A 21823-nucleotide genomic window follows, 5' to 3' on the forward strand; every position below is an offset into this window, starting at 1 on the left:
TTATGTGCTTGATTTGCAGTAGGGGTAGGTCTATGTGTGATTGGGTTTGTTGTGTGTGTGGTTACCTTCTCCTCCTGTCTGGTCTTGCCAGTCCTGAGTTGAGAGAGTTCAGCCTCTAATTTGGCTATATAGTTGCATCTCTCACATGTATTTGTGTTTGTTGGGAGAAGGAGAGGGTTGTCTGTGTACATGAGACAATTATTGCATTGTCTCAAGATTCCCAGATTAACCAGCTGAGCAGGAGAAGATGCTAGCAATCTACCACTCGACATGCTAGAATATTATAAGAGAGTGCTGTGCCTTTAAGGGAAGTGGTTGGGGTGGTAGGTGGATGTAGTACTACTTGAGTTTGAGAGTGCTTGCTTAGAAGAGTAGCTTAGAGAACAAGTGCTATGCTTATAACATAACGAGTAGACTGGTTATTCTAAGAGTAGAGCTTTCTAAGGGAAAATTTGAAGAGCAGACTTGGCGGAGCCAGGAAAAGTTTAACCCTGTTTAACCGGCGCTGCGCTATGCGCACAATCGTGCAAAGCCGCGCAAATGCGGATTTTAAACAGGGAACTTGAAAAGAGCTAGAAATGGTCCAAAACAACCAATAATGTTATGTAAGCACATAGTGAGATGTTACTTCACTGAAATGTATATATCCTGAGTAGTTAGCAGATGTGGCCATGTTTGCTCGCACAAGTTATAAGTGTTAAAGTTTGTTTAACTGTGTTTAACTGCTGCTTTAATGTCACACAAATACTTTTAAACATGCTTACAACTGCTTAAATGAGACTTATTCTGGAGTAAAAAACATTTTTAAAGCATCACAGGTGTTGAACCCTGGACCAAGCACACCATAGTCATGGGTCTTACCACTAAGCCATCTGAGTTGTATACATGGTTCATGGTCGTTAGACTACACATTATACTATAGGCGTTCCACAGTACTGACCACAAATGGGACAGTCACTTTATGTACATATGTACAGTACATTGTAATGTACTGTAGTTTGTGTATCAACATATACAAGTCTACATATGCATAACTGTTACACATTAATGCTAAATATATATATATATATATATATATATATATATATATATATATATATACATATATATATATATACATGTCAGTGATGTCTGCACATAGAAAAAAAAATATATATATATATATATATATGCAGTTACATCTATAGCCATATATATAGAAACATTTATGAACACACTTTGTGACACAGAAGCAATCCAAAGGAATTGAAGTGTACACAAAACACATGCAGCTCTGGTATTATAACTATTAATATTAACTTAATTCACCATAGAAGGGATGGCTGTTGTGTATGTGTAGATTGGGGTGGGGGAGGAATGATTGGTAATGAAATTATGCATCAAGGAGAGCCTGGGTTGGATTTTCAATAAGTGAACTTGAGGGGTATACATGGAGTATGGGGACAATATAAAAAGGACACAAAACAAGAACCATTCTCATCCATAATACACCCTTTCATGTCACATTGCAACACCTAATTCCACAAACATATGAACATTAACATGTATCATACATATGTACACCAACTGACTGTTACATTTGTTTTCAGTAGTGAGGAATGCCCGTAGTAAAATGTATATTCTAAACACCATAACATTTGTACATATCTCAGATGCCTTAGTGGTAAAGTCAGTGAATGTGGTGTTCATGGTCCTGGGTTCAAGACCTGCAAGGGTTGGTAATTTATTTTGAGGGCCAGAATAAGGGCTGTTGGATGCAGGTTGATTAAAGCAGTTGTAAGTGAGTTTGCGCGGGTTTGCACAATGGTAAGCAGTGCTTAAGCACGGTTGAATGGATAAGTGCTTCACAGGTTTAACCTTTGCTTAACATCGTGCAAACCATGGTGAAACCTGCTTACAACCACTTAAATGTGCATTATTCACATTTTTTCCTACCAGTGCCTGCTCTGAGAGGTAAATTAATAACCTCTTCCAGGATTAGAACCCGCACCCATGTACACCATCTTCAGAATAACCTACCACTATGCTACCTGAGACATACCTATGCCAGTTGTGTATTCAGACAGGTTAAAACACAAAAGGGAGGATTGTGTGGAAATAGGACAAACCGCCATGTACCCAATGAAAGGTGTATGCTATGCATATATATATATATATATATATATATATATATATATATATATATATATATATATATATAGAGAGAGAGAGAGAGAGAGATACATAGATACATGTCGATATATAGAGATATACATATATATGTAGATATATATATATAGGTTAAAAACATCTACACATCTATGGAGGTACATATAAACATATGCAATGATATATATTATATATCTAAATCTATATATGTATATATATATATATATATATATATATATATATATATATATATATATATATATATATATACACATACATACATACATACATACATGTGTGTATACAGCATCTGAAGTGTTCAAATCTGAGTATAACATGGACCATAGCAATCATACATTCTGCCACCCTCAAACAATATGAACATAACATATGAAGAGTATATGCCAATACACTATTACAAATATGTTCTATGGACATGAGCCAAATAGGGTTAGTCACCAACACAACTACAATGACTGCAAATATCCATGACAGAAATACACAGAAATCTTTCATTTAGCAAAACTTTATTACATTCTGATGTATTGCCCAAAGGATTCAAGGACTAACATTACCTGCATGCTATACAGGAAGCATTTAACGGTGCCTTAATGAGTCAGCCTGCAATTACCATAGAATTACTCCACTAAGGGATAGGTGTTCACATAGGGAAAGAACCCACACACACATATAGAATATGTATAAAAGCAGTTCCTACACACCTGCATCTGCTATGTACACCCAACAACATCTCCTCCACACCCAAACTAATTGCAACAATACATATTGTCATACAATAACCAATTATTCACCCACTGTACGACATCTGCTGAAACCTTAACATACCTGGACACAGACACACTAACATGGCCCTATGTGAAATAGTTGCTGTTATACAATGGAACAGCTGCTGATGTTACAGGGTTTGTTTGAACTAGTCCCGTTTCAGAGGGTTGAAAAGTAATTACACTAGGAAGTGTTACCAATTACTGATTATCGGCACAGTATGATACACATTTACACCAAACTAAAGATGTCTGGTGAGCACACTGTAAACCCCCTAACATTATATGCATAGCCATGCTGCCTTGAGCTGGTCAAACATCCTGGCCAGACTGAAACATATGCAGAAGTATTAGGTACAGACAAACCCTGCACAAGTAGCAAGGTTCAGAAATATAACAGCAGTACTCACATTTAGACCAAATCTTCTAGGCATTACACACAATATATTTGTGTTTGTCTCCATACAGCTGTTGCAATAGATTTCAAACAACACTTCCAGGTTGTCTTCCTCACAAGTAAGGCAAAGGGACAACGCCCAAGTGGAGTACTCAATTATACTCCACTGTTGCCATGGTATTGGCTAAGGCAGTAGCTGCACAGCTGATGTGCATGTAATTAACTATGTTGGAACACCAGTTGGTGATCAGGATAGCACATGTTACTGATCTCTAACTATAAAAGGATGCCTTGTCACACATTCAAACCATCTGTATCTACCTGCAGAACAGTACAAAATTTCCAACAGCAGATTGAAACACAAACCTAAAATGAGTAATATACCAGTCAATAACACCTCCAATTACTAAGAAGGTATGTATAACATTTATGTATGTCTGTGTATGTAGTACCTGTTCTGTAATAATTACAGTGTAATCAATGCATATAGTGGAAATAGGTATCTTGTAGCGATGTATTGTTGAGCAGTAGTAATTCTTGTAGTATTCTATGTGTGTACTGCTGTAGGTCACAAGGCAAACTCCTCATATACCACGAGGGATGATATACATGGGCTTGGAACTCACCAATTCTTTTCCAGCCACTGTCAGTGTCAGGGTTGGTCCAACAAGTATGTGCTATAACAGGGGATAGTATATGTTGATATATTGTAACAGTAGACATATGTATGGGTGCATTAGTGAGATGAACATGTCAAAGGTGGGCTTACTGTGCAAATATGATTTGCATTGTGGGATATAGTGCCAATAACAGTGTAATGTACAGTATTGTATACAGATCTGTATTCCATTTTACATAGCATTTCTGTTATCTTATGCAAAAATTAGTTATGTCTATTGGCAATTACAATACTCAATAACAGGATACATATGACTTGTATTCATCTAAAAGTTTAGCAGCATGATAGCAAAGAAAATTGGAAGAGCAAGGTAACTATCCATGCACATAACAAATGTAATATCCACCTCTCTAGTATCATTTGCAAGCAATAACAGCTGTGCATGTGTACATGTTATGCAAATGTGTAGTGACCCTTGTTACAGGACTGGGCCAAATGGCTATGTGCACATCTACATAGAGTGAATATTGAGAGTAGAGACACACTGGTTGAACTTTCAGGTCTGTGTAGCCTAACCTCTCATTGCCAACCTTACAGCCACTTGCAAATACTGTATGTAAGGTTGTGCACAGTACTGGTAATGAAACAGGTTGTATATCATCTTTAACTCCAGTGTAACATCTGCAGTAGGAATGTAAGATGTAGAAGACTGCTGCCCATGTGTAATAGCTGCTTCACAGGTGATGGCTTACACTATCTGATTATATCCTGATCATGTTGATAATGGTAGCAGAGTCTATTGATACTTGACTCTGTTTGGGGAGTGGGTGTCTGTGCCCAACAGAGCTCATGGTTCTGGTGGATATGTGAGTATATACCCAGAAAAGGATACATACCTGTTGACACTTGCATCACCTGTAATCAACTATAAGGATGTGATGTGCTTCTCAGAGGAGGATTGCTGCTAAAGGTAGCTACTATGTTTCCGTAATAGCCAGTGTTGTCACAACACAAATATTTACTTGTGAGCATTACTGTCTAAAACATCTTCATAAGCAATAAGTAAACTAAATACAGTACTTGGAACTTGTAGTACTGAATGCTCATACAGGCATGTTCACTAGTCAGCTACTGGTGTTTACTAATGTCAGCTTTGTGTATGTGGCCATCCTGGGGGAATGTAATCTATATGCCATGTACACTGCCAAACCCACCTAACACCACACCCCACACATTGTCTGGGATGCAACTACAGGGAGAGCTGGAAGGCAGTCCAGTCTACAGCCATGACTGGACTGGACAGTCATGAGGTGTAGGTTAACACATGCATCTCATCATCACAACCAACACATACCCTTACCAGAACACAGTAAGGACACCCACAAATACTACCAGAAATCACACACACATTCACAGAGGCTTCTAAGTATCTGGCCAAGCAAGTGACCTCCCAAGCTGGAATAGACAGACAACAAAATACACAAACTGTATGACATAATTTGCATAATTGTGCCAAACCTGAGAGCACATGGCCGGAAACATGCCCAACAGTACTCATTTGTGAATGCAAACTCTAGCACTATGTTACACACCAAGCTATATGAGGGCAAACGTACTGTCGGTTGCCTGTCTGCCATGATTAGCCACATACCCATACGCTCAGACCATCTGTTGAACTATACACATGGCTCTGGCATATTCCATGTTGTTGTGGAGGACCTGTGATGCAGTAGCCTGGACTGTATGGAAACACACATGTAGGAACTGTTAGGTCTTGTAGCCCATGCAGGTATGTCCCAAGGCCTGGGTAACATTCTGCCATTGGCCAGAATGATACTGCAGTACAGGGACAAAAGGTTTGTATTCCATAATTGTCTAATGTACTGGTGTAATTCAAAGGGTATTCAGTATCTCTCTGCCTGGAATAACATGGTTGACAGACCATGATGCTTTGCAAGACAGGGCCTGCACCTATCACCCCTGGGAATCTGGATACTGGCCAGGGCTCATGCTTCCCCTATAGTGCCTTCATCATGCAAAGTTCAAGTGAAAGTCCACTGCTGTAACAGGTATAGCCAAGCAATAAACTGCGGGTCTCGCTACTCAATGATACATTTCAGAAACTCAATATGGACTCACATCAATCCTTAACATGGAGAGCATATCTGTGCAGTGACTGAGATATGGTTCAACGCTCCAGAGAGCACACCTGCATGACCATGTTATAACACATACCTCACCTCTTGCCCATTATCCTTTATTGGAACACACGGGCCACAGGTGTGTCCATATTCCTGAAGGATATGTACACCCCCACGCTAGTTGCACTTGCATAACTTCAGATGAATTATGCTGAGCAACTACCTTTGTGCCAAAGTGGAATCCAAATTGCACCTTGTGACAAATCACCCACCATGCCTCAGAATTCCCAGCTGTCATATTGTGCTGTAATGGGGAATATTAGGTTTGAGACAGAAAACCATAATAATGGCTACTCTCAACTATCCCATTATGAACTGGGAAGACTACACATGTACCAACACCTGTGCTGAATGCATGTTGGATTTCATCAACCCATTGACCTTGATCATCATAGTCACACAGACAGGGCTAACAGTATACTACACATAGTCAGTCTCCAAAGCTAATGTTATGCTCCGTAAGAGTGAAGTGGTGACTGTCGTGGCACCCATGCAGATGGACAATGCATGTGCAAATGCTGAATCCTATACCAATACACTTTAAGCACTGACATGAGTGCAGTGATTGTGCCATTGAAACCGAACCAAGATTCAACCAAACATAAAAAGGAAGGCAAACTTGTGGTACCCTGCCTTAAACTGTACCACAGAAGGTAGTAACTGTTGCAAGAGTGAACACACATGAGTGGAGGTGATCCCTCGTCAGCCTCAGTAAGATAAAGATGCACCATATAAAACCACACAAAGCTACTGTGAAACTAATCAGCCACATATTATGAGGCCAACCACAGAGCATTCTATAGCTGTGTCATGAATCGTAATGGCAACAACAAGACCTGCTGTGCTTCACAGCACTATGGCAGGAGAACTACTGCACCTACAGAAATAGCACCTGTTTATCCAGATAAGGTATTGGAGAACCTAAACCTACTCTCACCTCCCCCCCAACAGGTACACATATTTATATATCCATGTACACTACAGAGCCCCTGTAATAACATCTATGCAGGTACAAGCTGCACTCTCTAAAGCCATACATACAGCTTTCATGTGACCTGTCAGCATCCCAGGGTGTATCCTACACAAATGTCAAAACAATTTGCTCTCCACATACACATCATGTTCAATCATAGCTTCATGTCAGGCTGTGTACACACTGAATGGTGCACAGCAACAGTTATCACACCCCACAAAGGGGGAGACACCACTGAAAATGGGAAATAGTGCACTACTACCCTGCTGAGCCTGATCTGTAAGGCCATGAACCCTGATCAACTTATTTGATGTAGTCAGTACAGATGTAGATGACAGTAAGGCTGATTCATACAGCATATCATGACCTTGCCAGGTCTTAGGACACCATCACCCATACTGTGTTTCAGCTACAATAAGTAAACTAAGTGTCTATTCCTATGTCACAGGAGTGGTTGGCAAATGGACTGCTGGCAGAACCAACACTATAGAAGGTGTCTGACTAATACACACACACCAAACCAGTGCCAGCTACAGTAATGCAGGGTTAATTCCTGGTACTCCCTCTCTTTGTTATGTATACCACACAGACTAACACAGAAGGCATCTGCCTATTGAAGTTTGCAAATGACTATGAACTAGGAGCAATAGTTGACTCAATGAGTGCTGAGGTCAACATACAGAAGGGCCTTTGTGGGTCAGATGTGTGGTGTGTGATGTATGGCCACAATCTGACAGCTAAGTATTGCATTGTCATCCCTTATGTTAAAAACCTTGTACCCATGAACTACCACCTAGGCAGCGGTCAACGTAATGGAAACTGTGTGTGTATGGGATGCAGCTGGACAGTAGTCTTTCCTTTAATAGTTACTTCACCACACTGGTCAGGTAGTCATAAGTGGCACCCCTAATCATGACAGGGTGCCATCCATGAAAATAGAGATCATTGTTCAGCCATACTCAACACTCAAGTGACCCATAATAGATCACATATTTCCTTTAAAGGTTATTGGCCATGTTCAGATGTACTACACCGGCCTTCCCAATCCCTAGCTCCATTATGTAGCATGATGCCTACCCATAATAAAGCCATGTCCAACCCAGAGATGTTGGACATACTACACGTACACATCCTGATTTCAATTAAACACATACTTCATGGACATCCACCTTTCTAGTACAAGTATCACAACATGCCTGACAGATCCCTGTCCCATACACTTTACATACTCCTGCCATGTTATGCATCCCGGTCCAGCTAAGCTGCACATTGCCCATCTTTGAGACATGGTGTGATGACCGCAGGGCAAATATATCAGTAACCCTGTGGATCAGTTCTGTGGCACTGCTTGAAATGACTACTGAAACTTACTTGTCTGTTGGCTACAGCTAGGTAACCTTTCAGCCTAGGCTCATAAAGGGCCCAGGGCATATAGCTTACTAGTTCACTATGACCATACATGCTATAGTTGATATCCAACCCTGCTAATACCATCATGCTAGCCATTGTCCCATGTGTTTTACAAGTGCAACTCAGGTAATACATGGCAGGATGCTAAACAGCTGTACAGTGCCATGTAGCTGTATATGGCAAAACACATAAATGTAAAACTTTCCATGAGCAAGTCTACAGGGTTACAGGTCATGTCCCTTAAGGCTGTGTATGACTATATATGTGACATATACACAGTATTAAGGTCTATTGCATTAATGTGAACACATCCAGACATGTGCTGATAGGTAAAGACACCAGTACAGGCAAACAGACATGCCCACATCAAGACAACATCCACATGGAGTATGAGCAATGTCATCACTTGACACACACATATATGGTGATAACATCAAATCACCAGTAAGCAGACCTCCCAACCGTACCGAATTACTCAGATTTTACCGAGTTTTGGGGTCCAAATGAAGGGGTGCCACGATTCCCGAGTGGTACCCCTTCATTTCCGATTTTGTTTTTGCTTTTTTTTTATTTTTTGAATTTATCGCGCTGTCGGAGCTGACGTCATCACGTGGGTGATGACGTCAGCTCAGTCAGGGCTACCAGCCAGTCGGAATTGAGCTCAAGGAGCTCACATCATCATTCGCTGGCTACGAGTGCGCGGGAATTACAGATACAGGCAGCAACACTAATGGCAGTTTCTGTTCAAGCATTGTATTTTGCTTTGTTTTACTGCCGAAATAGGCTGGATTTGCTTTGTTTTTTTTATTTTTGCTGCCTGCCGTGCCGAATTAAACTGTTGCAGGACTTGCTTTGTTTTTTTTTGCTGCTAAGAACGGGCTGGCTTAAACGATTGCAGGCTGCGAGAATGGGATGAAGTCACTTGGAGAATTAGGTAAGGATTGGAAACAAAGTGTGTGTGGTACTGAGACAGCTGTACTGTACTTCAATTACTTGTTTTTTAGACTTAGACGCACACCATGCTGTTGGGACTAGTTACTGTTCACTGTTGTTCGGGGGCTTTGCAACTACTTTGCGAGCTAGTGTAAATCCTTTAGCTGTATTTAAAGGGAGTCCTGCTGCTCTTTATTCACATATGTTATGTAGTTAATGCCGCTGTAAGTGAGTTTGTATGTTTAGGGAAGAGACGAGTTTTGATTCTCCACGTGTCTTTATATGTAACCATTTTTTTAAGGTCAATGCTGTATTTCGGCATTTTGTTTTTGTGATTCCCAAGCTTTGATTGTTTTATTTCTGTTTTGCGGCTTCAGCGTCGACTTTTTAGTAGGCCTGTTGGTACTCGGTTGGAAGACTAGCTGTGTGTACAAGGTTTCTGTTCCTGGCTGTGGCAGCAATGTTGGCATAAATCCATAAAGGTTCTTAGTGTGAGGTGAATGTGTAGTAGACTTTTTTTTCTTTGCTCCCTGACTTTGTGCTGAAAAAGGAATCAGTTGTTTGGGCATCTGCACAGGGTGCCAGATCACCAGTTGAGCTAGCCATGGTTCTACTGGAGTGCAGGTGCTAGTTTTCTTTCTTCAACAGAAAACACGTTTCTGGCTAAAAGTCAGGTTTCAATTGAAATAATATAAAACCTAAATGAAGTATTAGGCAGACAGGTAAGAGGGTAAGAGAAGACAAGCAGAAATATAAATGTTTGGAATATTGTACAGACTTGTGTAGTTAACTTATTAATAGAGGCTAACAACAGAAACAATAAATAAAGGAGTTTCTGTTAATGAGTAAAGAAGGATTTTCATACCTGCAGGGCAAAACAAACTTGATTCAATGTATGCTGGGAGTTAAAATAAAAGTGACATCTTACAGAATGTCAGAAGCACAACAAAAGCCTATAAAAGTAGTAAAGAAATGGTATGAAATACTGATAAAAGGGGAGTTAAAATCAGGGAAAAGACCTACACCATCAGTTCAAAAAGTAAAGAAAAATTAATGAAATAATCAGGGTTTGTAGCAATTTTAAGAGGCTGAACAGCATTTGCATTTCAGACTTAGAAAGCTACCCATTGTGTAGAACTGAGGAAATACTAACAATGTTTCGAAAAGGTAAGAACTGCACTACGGGGATACAGCCATTTAAAATGCAGTGGCTGGAACTGATGTACCTCAATGCAAATGGCAGATCAAGATTATATAAGCCACTGAAGGGACATGAAGCACACGTGTGTGTGGGGGGTTCAGTTGCAGTATTGTTAGAAGATCTGAACAAATGAAGTATTCAAATATCCATATTAATGTAAATATTGTAAATAATGCTGCAGTTTGTGCATAGAGTGAATTACTAGAATAGGGATTGTAATTAAAAAATGCTTTCTCTAAACATTTGCTGTAAATAAGAACAATTATTTAAGAAAAGAAAGAAATGTCTGTTGTAATAGCCGAAAAATTGTTGCTATAACTTTACATGAAAACATTGCCTTAAGAGTAGAAAGAAACCTTGCAATATTATGTGGAACAGGTTTGTTTAATGAAGCAATTAATAATATATATATATATATATATATATATATATATATATATATATATATATATATATATATATATCTATATAAAATCGCAGCATGAGTGCGCTCAGTCTTCCGTTTGAGTTTTCTGAGGTTTTATTTTGTAGCAGTTTTAGATCGAATTGTTTGGTTAAATGTTCCAAATCATATTTTATCTTTGTTGTATGACACCGTGTTGGCTATCTTTGGTATGTGGGGTATTGGTAGAGTTTATGCAAAATAGTAGTCACTGAAAGAATGCATCTTGTGCAAGTACTTTGACTGCCATGCTAGCGTTAGTTGTAACATGCTCCTGTAATTTGACATAATTTTCAAGTGATGAAATAGATTACTGCTGTAATCGCCGCGTATTCATGAAACATTTATATATTTTAGTTTGCTGAAAGTGATATAGGGGAGTCTGTTAATGTGATCTTGCTTCAAGGACAAATACAAGAGTTGGCTTTGGTGTGTGCTTAATGCTTATACATAGGTCTGTAGCAGAAGGCATTCACTTGCACACGGCTAAGTAATTAATTGTGTATGATTTGCTGTGTGTTTACCTAGCTAGAAGAGCTGTACATTTTTTATGCAGAGAATAGCAAAGAGAAGACTCAAATCAATTTTATAGTGCACCTGTCCAGGAAGTCAATTCAATGTATTCTGATAGTTTTTACATAGGTTCATAGGTTCATAGGTTTATACTAGGCTATCTGCCCTAAGGCATTTATAAGCCTAGCCCAAATTATTGTGGCTTACGCCACCCCTTATATGAAAAAATACTGTGCCCATTAGTTTGTTGTGCCTCTGTCCAGCAGTGACCCAGAGATGATTCCCGGGGTAAACCTACGATCTCCCATCCACAGGTCTAGATTTCTCTTGAACAGAGTCAGCGAGGTGCTCTGCCTCACATGGACCGGGATTTTATTCCGCAGCATAGGGAGTCTCTGAGTGATAAATCTATCCCTCCAGCACGTCCTATTTATATCCGTGCTAAGGTTTAAGTCGCTTGCTCTAGTGGTTTTGGTGGATTTGGATTTTTTGAGGTGGAGCATGTCCATTAATTCCGGGTTGGACATGGCCTTGTATGTCAGGCACATGTCACCTCTGAGCAGACGGTATGCGACTGAATAGAGCTGGAGTTTCTTCAATCTGGCAGCATATGACAGATTTTGGAGTCCCTTTATCCTTTTGGTGAGGAACTTTGGGGTCTCTCCAATTGCTGCAGATGTCGGGTGAGATACATCCCGAATGGGGCTGTACTCGATCATTGGTCTGATAAGTGAAGAGTACAGGGGAACAATGACCTCACTAGATCTGGATGTGAATCCTTCATGATCAGGTGGGCAATGTAGAAGGTCTTTCTAACCACTTTAGCAATGTGAGTGTCAAAAGAAAGGCCACTGTCAACCTGGGTCCCCAGGTCCCTGATAACCTCTTCTGTGCTTAGTGGATTGCCACCTATATGGTAGCTTGGGGTTACCTTGTTTTCCCGAAGGGTATGACTATACATTTTTGGCGTTTAACTTCAGGCCATGGCTCTGGCACCAGCTATCTGTTTCCGTGAGTCCCTTCTGAAGGATATCAGTGTCCGATGCACTTTCCACTATGGCCAGTTTGCAGTCATCTGCAAACTTTGTCAGCCAAAGTCCTCCCATGTTGGCCTGTACTTCTGAGAAGTAGATGCCAAACAATAGGGGCCAAGGACTGAGCCCTGTGGGACACCACTTGTGACCGGCTTGGAGTCTGACACAGCCAGCAACTCTAACCCTGTGGGTTCTGTCCTTAAGCCAGTTTGCAACCCATCTTGTGACATATGGGTTTACATTTAAGCTGGTAAGTTTTTCTACAATACCTGAGTGGGGTATTGTGTCGAAAGCCTTTGCAAGGTCAAGGTAGGCTGTATGGACTGCCTTTCCTCATCAATGGCCTTGGTGACTGTTTCAAGAAGTCGACCAAGTTCAAAAGGCATGATCTTCCCTTGACAAAGCCAAACTGGGTCGGGTCCAATGTCTGCAAGTCCCCTATATCTTTGTTTATGAGCTCCATTATGATCCTCTCCATAGCTTTGCAGACTAGACTTGTTAAGCTTATGGGGCGGTAATTACCAGGGTCCGTAGAGGGCGCCACCTTTGTGGAGTGGGACCACAGTTGCCGTACGCCACTCCTTGGGCACGTATCCTGTGGTAAGGCTGCGATTAAACAGCTGCCTTATGTGCGGGTTTAATTCCTCATTTAGCTCGTGTAGCACACAGCCGGGGACACCATCCGGTCCCATTGATGCTGTGTTTTTAGCTTTAGAGAGCAGCTTTCACCTGCGCATTTGAGATGTCCGGGAGGCTACACTCGGCTGGGATAGTTATCTCTCCTTTAGGGGGGGAGAGGGGGGTGAAGTTTGCACTGAACCTGTCTGCCAGTATGTTGGCAATGTCTGTGGGTTCAGTGATTTTTGTATCATTTTGGACTAATTCTGAGTTTTGGACTAATTTAGTCAAGGGCATGTTTAATCTTGTTGACCTGGGAAGCGTTATGTTGAGGGATTGTTGAAAAAGGCTACAAACACAGAGGTGTCAGCAAAAAATGATATTCTGATGTAATAAAGTTTATGCATACCTCTCAAGTGTACCTCATTACTAGAGATGTTCCTCATTTTGGCTACTAAAATGTCTATCTTCCTCAAAGTTCCACATTCTAGTTGAAGTTATTAGTAAGCCGTTAGTAAATGTTCCACATTTTGCTCATTTATTCCACATTATGGGTGACAGTGTTCCACATTTGGTTAGTTGTTGGTAGTGGATTATAGCAAAAATGGTGCCATTGTCTTAAAATAAAAAATCTGTGACACAGATTAGTAAGTTGAGATGTTACTTATACAGGTGTATAAAACATTTATTTGTTTATCTATTGATATTTGATTATGGGGAAGACCAATTTTATCAGATGCCCAGGGAGAAAAGCTCCAAATTATAGGTTCATAGGTACTAGGCTATTGGCCCTAGGGCCTATATAAGGCTAGCTAAAAAAGGTAACCTTGCTTTTGCCACCCAAGAAAATTACTTTCCTGTGCCCCTGTCGAGTAGAGCCACAGAAGTGATCCCCGGGGTGAATTTCCTATCTCCCATCCAATCAAGACTTTTCTTGAAGAATGCTAATGAGTACCTTTAAGAACATTAATTTTACAATCTTCAAAGTTAAAGGCATCGGCAGTTTAAAAAATTATATCCCATTAGACATAGTATAAAATACATTGGTTAAGAATCTATACAAGGTATATGACAGTCATTTAATATTTAGAGATTTTAGGTAATTTGTAGAGAAATTAAAGGTAAGTTAGTTTAATATAAATAAGAATTGCAATATGAAGTGAGGGAAAAACAAGCTTATGGTTAGTTTATAGCGAAAATCAGGGAAGTGAATTAGCAGTAAGTGGAAAAGGGTAGAGTAAGGTGGTATAAGGAAAAAAGATACTTTTTCACATTTAGAGACATGTAAAATAGTAGCAGTGTTGAAAATTTAAAACACTAATGGTAATAAATAAACATTTCTTTTGATAGATGAACAGAAACATTATATACAGGTCACTCTTCTAAGGGTGACATATGTCAGTTGTCTTGTTTGTTTTTCAGTTTGCGTTTGAAAGTTGATATCCCACAATTCCACTGGGGTGGGTGGGGTTACATAATTATGTATGCAAATTACATGTTAATCAGCGTACAGATTTGTACCTATTTTTCATGGGCCTTGTCCAGATTTTTGATGTTTCCAGGTTGAGAGGTATGCCAGTAAGTGTCAAATGTGTGTGAGTTAAACCTGTCAGTGGTGTTAGTGTCATGTAGATTTGCAAAGACATATTTGTAATCTTAATAAATGTGATACACATGTATGTTCAGCTGTACTTCTGTACTTATCTGTGAGTTACTGTGACCTGTGTCCATCATTATGTCTTCCAGGTATGCCGTGTGCCAGGCTGCCACCATACACCCGCTTGGAGGATGAGGTCCTCATTCCATACCTCCTTGACAACCATGAAACACTCTTCAGCCATGTGCCACAGGATGCACAGCAGCGGGATGCCCAGTGGGAGGATCTCTGCAGGAGGGTAAATGATGTTGGCGCCCACAATCGCACCTATCAGCAAGTGCGCCGACACTGCACTGACCTCATAAGATGAGCAAAACAGTGTGAAAATGCAATTGCCAGGGAAGAAGGTGCAACAGGTTGGGGACCACCCACCCAGCCCCCACTCACATGTACCAAGGAGCAACTGGCCAACCTGGCGACACCTGCAGACCTCCATCCACAAGCTTTAGCTGGTATTGTGGAGGTGGGTGTCTCACAACCACTGAGCCTGGAGTTGCCTGGTAAGTCACTACTGCACATATAAGACAACTATATCTCATATAGTTACGTGTTACTGTACAATATGCAATGTAACATCATATGCAAGGCGTGTATGCACACATGCCACATACTATAGTTTGCTACTCTATGTATGCACAGATGTGCATACTCCATAGTATAGTCTATTGTACTGGCTTATGTGCTAATATGCACATTGCATCCTGTAGCTATCACACAGGTGTGGATAATGATCTTACTACTGTGACACTCCTATTTAGGTACCTCTGGCATTTTACAGTGACAGCAGCCTGTTGCAGGTGAGATTGTTATTATTTACCAGGCTTGATAATGCACAGATCATATTAATTGCATGCTATCTGCTATGTGGCCATTTCACACATGTACACATAATGTATGGTGGTCCTGTTAATATATACAGGTGAGACCTGCAATGCATCACAGTGGTTACACATGTGGAATAATTGAAGACTATATGAAACACCTACACTAAACCTTACAAACTGTCATTGCCAGATGTGTGGACAGCTGTAAATACAATGGTGGAGGTGTGGTTCACTGCAGGGACATGTACTACAGATCAGCAGTATACATGTGGGGAATACAAACAGTACTATACAGAGAGCATATGTGTGCACACACTCTAAATGTTTTGGAGCTGGAGTATGACCAGCCCACAGGATTCACCCTTGTGGATTATACCCTTGCTATGAATGTCACACAATGTCATGTGCTATCTGACATGTCCATGACATTAGTGGGCTGACTGCAACACTTCTTAACTATCCCACAAAACATGACATCTCACATCCCAAACATCCCACCCTTTGTCTGCATAACCCTGTCCTCAGTGGAGCATATGACATCTATAGGTGTATGTCATATGGGACAACACTGACATGTGAAATAGATGCCCATCACAACCATTGGACAAAACATGCTTACACATGGCCATGGAGGATGGCCAGAGACATGAAGCAACACACACATTAGAAGGGATGTACAAGTGTGTACACCCTGTTGTACATTGGCTTGACACAATACAACTATGGCCTTTGTGTAATGGTGATATTGCAGATGTGAAACATTAAACATCATACAGGCCTGTGCACAGCTTGTGTAGACATAACGTCAAACCACCATATAACATGTCTTGAACATCTTGAGTGTGTCACGACATGAAAGCATATACCTATACAGTATCCAAATAAATACATGTGTTGCACAACTAACACATACAACCACATCAGACCACAGATACAGTACATTCACCTTGTTGGTGTCACACATCACTGTTATGCTTGCTCCTCATGTGTGTGAGGTACACAGATAGCATGTGGGACATGGAGTACTGCTAAATTAGACATCTCTGGGCATAGTTGCCAGACATCAGCAATATGGTTGCAGATGTGCAGGGGTGTCATCTGTATACCCTTCAGTGACCTGTGTCACACATTCCATATTAGGGTTTAGTGTGTATACACCTCAGTGATGTGGGTCACATTCCACATTAGATATGTATTGTATCTGAACATAGTCATGGCTATGAACTGTGTCTGTACCTCACACTGTATAGCAATAGTGAAGCCACATGATGCCCTGCAATGGCTATGCACATCAGCTCAATGTGCAGTATGTCACTGTATATTTGTAGAGCGGACTGACAACATTGAGTCAGCTGAAGGTCCATGTTAGTATAACACATCCCTGCACTGGGACACCATTACCTCACTGTATATTTGAAAGGACACCATTGTGTTAAACATGTATGCATGTCAGTCAACACATCAGCAGAAGACATGTCATACTACATATGACTGGCAAGGTCATATGCCACACATCAGGCTGGTCTACTGTTAACCAGTGCTGGTCTGTGGCACTATTGCAAAGTAGGGACAACCATGTCAAACATGTGTGTACAGCCACATGCACATTGTCTGTAGACTCAGCTCAGGGGTAGGCAGAATAATGTTGAACAGACATGCACTGCTTTGGGGGAGATATGCAAGCTAGGGCTCAGGCAAACATAGTAGTCACTCAACATACCCTTCTGCTCATGTCCTCCTCACACATAGGGGCAGTGGCCAACACAAAGCATCAGTGGCAGATGTACAAAGGTCAGCGATGGTCTGTTAACATGTGGGGTATGTTGCACAAAACATGGCAGTGCGGTGCAATGGTGCACAGTGCATGCATTGTGTGGCAGGTTTGGGGCATAACCTACTAACACAAATGGTGCAACACATGGATGTATGCTAACTACTACTATAATTGTATAAGGTGCATGCCTTCTGCTATAACACATGCATGCTGTTGTGTGCAACTCAGGGATGTATAACTACCACTATAATTGTCTAATCTGAATGCCATCTGACATATCACGTGCATGTTGCATGCCATTGGGTGCCATAGCATGTGTCTGTCTGTGTGTGTGTGTGTGTGTGTGTGTGTGTGTGTGTGTGTGTGTGTGTGTGTGTGTGTGAATGTGTGTCTGTGTGTGTGTGTGTGTCTGTCTGTGTGTCTGTGTGTGTCTGTCTGTGTGTGTCTGTCTGTGTGTGCCTGCCTGTCTGCCTGTGTGTCTGTCTGTGTGTCTGTCTGTGTATGTCTGTGTGTCTTTCTGTGTGTGTCTGCATGTGTGTCTGTGTGTGCCTGTGCCTGTCTGTCTGATTGTCTGTCTGGGTGTGTGTCTGTGTGTCTGTATGTGGCTGTGTGTCTGTCTGTGTGTGCATGTGTGTCTGTCTGTGTCTGTCTGTGTGTCTGTCTGTCTGTGTGTCTGTCTGTCTTTGTCTATCTGTGTGTCTGTATGTGTGCATCTGTCTGTCTGTGTGTGTCTGTGTGTCTGCCTGTGTGTGCCTGTGTGTGTCTGTGTGTGTGTGTGTCTGTGTGTGTCTTTCTGTGTGTCTGTGTGTGTCTGCCTGTGTCTGTGTGTGTCTGGGTGTGTCTGTGTGTGCCTGTCTGTGTGTGCTGTGCTGTATAACTTGTAGTGTACAATTCTTGTCTGCCCCTCACAGGTGTTAATGTAGGTGCGTTGCCATCCTGTGGTCCACCTGATTTTAGTGTCCCCACAGACTCTATCATCGATGATGAAAGTATGATTGAGGCACAGGCAGGGTTGTCAGGGGCTGAATCTGTGCCATTGGTTGCCATTCCACTTGTATCCCCCTCATCCCCGCACACAGTTCTCCTGCCTACACATACCCCTTCACCAGTGGCCATAGAGGAAGGACAGTTGGTGGGTGGTAGCATGGAACAGGGAAGTGTGGAGGCTATGGAAGGTGTGCCTGCACACCACGATCCCAGCCAACTGACTGGTGATGTTCCACACAGGCATGTGCCCGGTGCTGCTCGTTGGAGGACATCTGGCCAACATGCCCCTGAAAGACAAAGCACATCAGCTGGTGTAACCAGACACATGTCTCAGGCTGTAATGGAGGCACAGGCATGTGCTGAATGGCACAACAGAGAAGGTCTGAGGCTTCAGATGGCTGCTGTCTGTTCTTTAACTGACAACATCCAGGCAATTGAAAATGCTCACCATCATCTTGCAGGTGCTTTGGATAGACGATTGGGTGACATGGTGGGAGTCCTTGATCATGGCATGTCAATCCTCGAGCATGGAATGTCTGTGCTGGAACATCTGGTGGGAGTGAGGCATCGGGCATGTGGACGTAGGTCAGCTACATCATCTGTTGAAGGTCTATGTGAACATGCTACTTCATATGCCTGCTGCCATAGTGGTGGTAGCAGCAACAGTGCAGCTTGTGCTGTGCTGTCCACACCAGGACACAGCAGGTCACATGCATGTGGTCCTGGATGGTCCCAACAGGGACATGGTTCCAGTGGACATGTGTCATCAGACAGTACCCAATCTGGACCGCTACCTGGTAGTGCCCATGCAACCCCTGGCAGGTACAGGTCCCGTGGCCGGACAGCGTGAACTGTGAAACCTGACCTGTACAGTCTGAAGCTGTCAATAATACCCCTGTGTAGGCCAGCCACATGCCAGATCTGTGTGCATACATACACGCACACACCAGAAACAAATGTAGGGCACCTCAACACACACACGCATAACATCCACACATGCCCAATGAGATGAAAGGCTCTAACCCACACACATGTCATCCAATGGTGCAGCCTCGGCCTCTGGCAAACATTATCACCCTGTGCATATGATGAAGCCTGTGCCGCATCCCTGTCGTCCACACCATCGGTGCAGGGACATGCTCATATGGTCTGATGCACAGGGTGAACATACTAGGAAGACAATTGTAGATTACAATTGTTGAGTAGTGTTGACAGGCAGCAGACATAACATGTATTACAGTTTTAGAATGCATTTTGTATGTTTGACAGTATGTATCATGTGTAACAACAGTAACTGCATGTTGATCTTGATGTTCTGCCTTCCTCTTTCAGGTGTAATTGCATGTGCCATGGGATGTCAATGTTTACGGTTAGTGTTCCATATGTAAATGTAGACTACTCACAGGTCTGTATAACAATACCTGCATGCACTTTGTAGCTTCCACATCATAGTTAAAATCTCCCAAGTTTCATTTATGTTTACTGATCTAATGAGCCAAGAGCATGATAGCTGTGTAGTAAGCTACTGTGTTCAGAGCCGTCACATCCATAGTGGGTGACATCACAAGTATAGATACCTGGAGTGGGGAGGAGGTAAAAGAGTGGTTTAGCAGATGACAAGGGTAAAGGCCAGTGTAAAAAGTGGATTCTCATTGGGAAGCAGTAATACCCGCTCTCATGACAGGACACAAACACACTCAGGGATTCACAGACACAGTAGCACACTCACACACTCAGGAATTCACAGACACAGTAACACACACTCTGACACACACAGTTGCCAGTGTTGGGATGAGAACCGCTGCCTATGTGCAAATCATCATTATAGTACTACGCAATTACAAGATGCGCCATAGAGATTACACATGTGCAGGTAGTCAGAATGGCCTAAGATCGAGGACATCAGCAGGGGTACTAGATTGCGGTGAGTGTATGTGGGGAAGGGGGTTCATCAGTAGGCTATGTAACAACAAGCCTCACCCCAGGGTGTACATGTTTACAGGCGGTTTGAATGCCCTTCTAAGATTGATGACATCAACAGGGATACTAGATTGCATTGAGTGGATGGGGGATGGGGCCTTATCATTTCACTATGGCAAAATACAGCCTCACTCCAGGGACTGGACAGGCATACACACACACACACATACACACACACACACACACACACACACACACACACACACACACACACACACACACACACACACACACACACACTGTGGCATTCACAAAGATATACACCTATGTCACACACATACAGACACTTGACATGTGTGAAATTCAACCACCTGCCTATGTCTTGCTTTCTACACTTCACTCTGTACCGATGTCTACAACAGTATTCAGGAGAGTGAAAAACATTTGAGAAGTATTCCCCACCATACATGACATATATGGACACACACACACCCACACGTGCCAGTACTGTGAATCAAACACCTGCCTATCTCATGATAGGTATTAGAGATTTACAGCACTATCGCACATGCTACAAAGTGTACTGACTCTTTCCTTTGCCAACGGTGCTGATATATGCACAATATATGCACAGGGGAGGTGTCACTGTTCCAGGTGTCAAGAGGTTTGCCTTCAGTGTCACCCTTACTGCATTCTATGTTGTGTGTCTTCCCCTTCAATTAACAAAACCATAGCTTAGCAGTTACACAGGTTATTGTAGGAATGGTTGTCACACACCTGTGAGCTGTCCTCAGTAATCATTTATCTGCAAAGTAGCCCCACCACTTAGTAGTTATGTCCAAACATCTGTCCATAACTAAAGGACAGCTTACTGTACTTTAAGCATATCACCATATACAGTTGGCAATGTTGAGGCTGCATTGCAACAGCATGATGTACTAAGACAACAGTCCCCATTCAGACATCAGACACTGCACACGCATGGAATCTAAACACACATCAATATATGTACACATATGCAGTCTCCATCAGTAAGTGGACTAGCAGGACATCAAGAGGGTGCATTCCACACCTTCTCCAGACGATGTGTGAACCTGGCCGAGTATTACACCATTATGGATGTTGTATTCATGTACTGGTAGGACACACAACCACCTTCACAGAGTAGCCAAGTGTACATTTATGCCAACAGCATATATCAGCAAGACACACACGGAGCAATATTCCATGTCATGATCCCACAAACTGTTAGTTGACAGTTCTACGGTGAAGCCAGGCCACTGTAATGGTCAGCAGTGAGCACATAATATTTGCCACACACACATCATATTTGCCACACACACCTCATGATTACTGGAAGAGTGCCAGTGATGTGCTCTGTTTGACC

This window comes from Protopterus annectens, chromosome 2.part2 (assembly GCF_019279795.1).
Source record: "Protopterus annectens isolate FY-2018-M chromosome 2.part2, PAN1.0, whole genome shotgun sequence".
Taxonomy (NCBI): Eukaryota; Metazoa; Chordata; order Ceratodontiformes; family Protopteridae; genus Protopterus; species Protopterus annectens.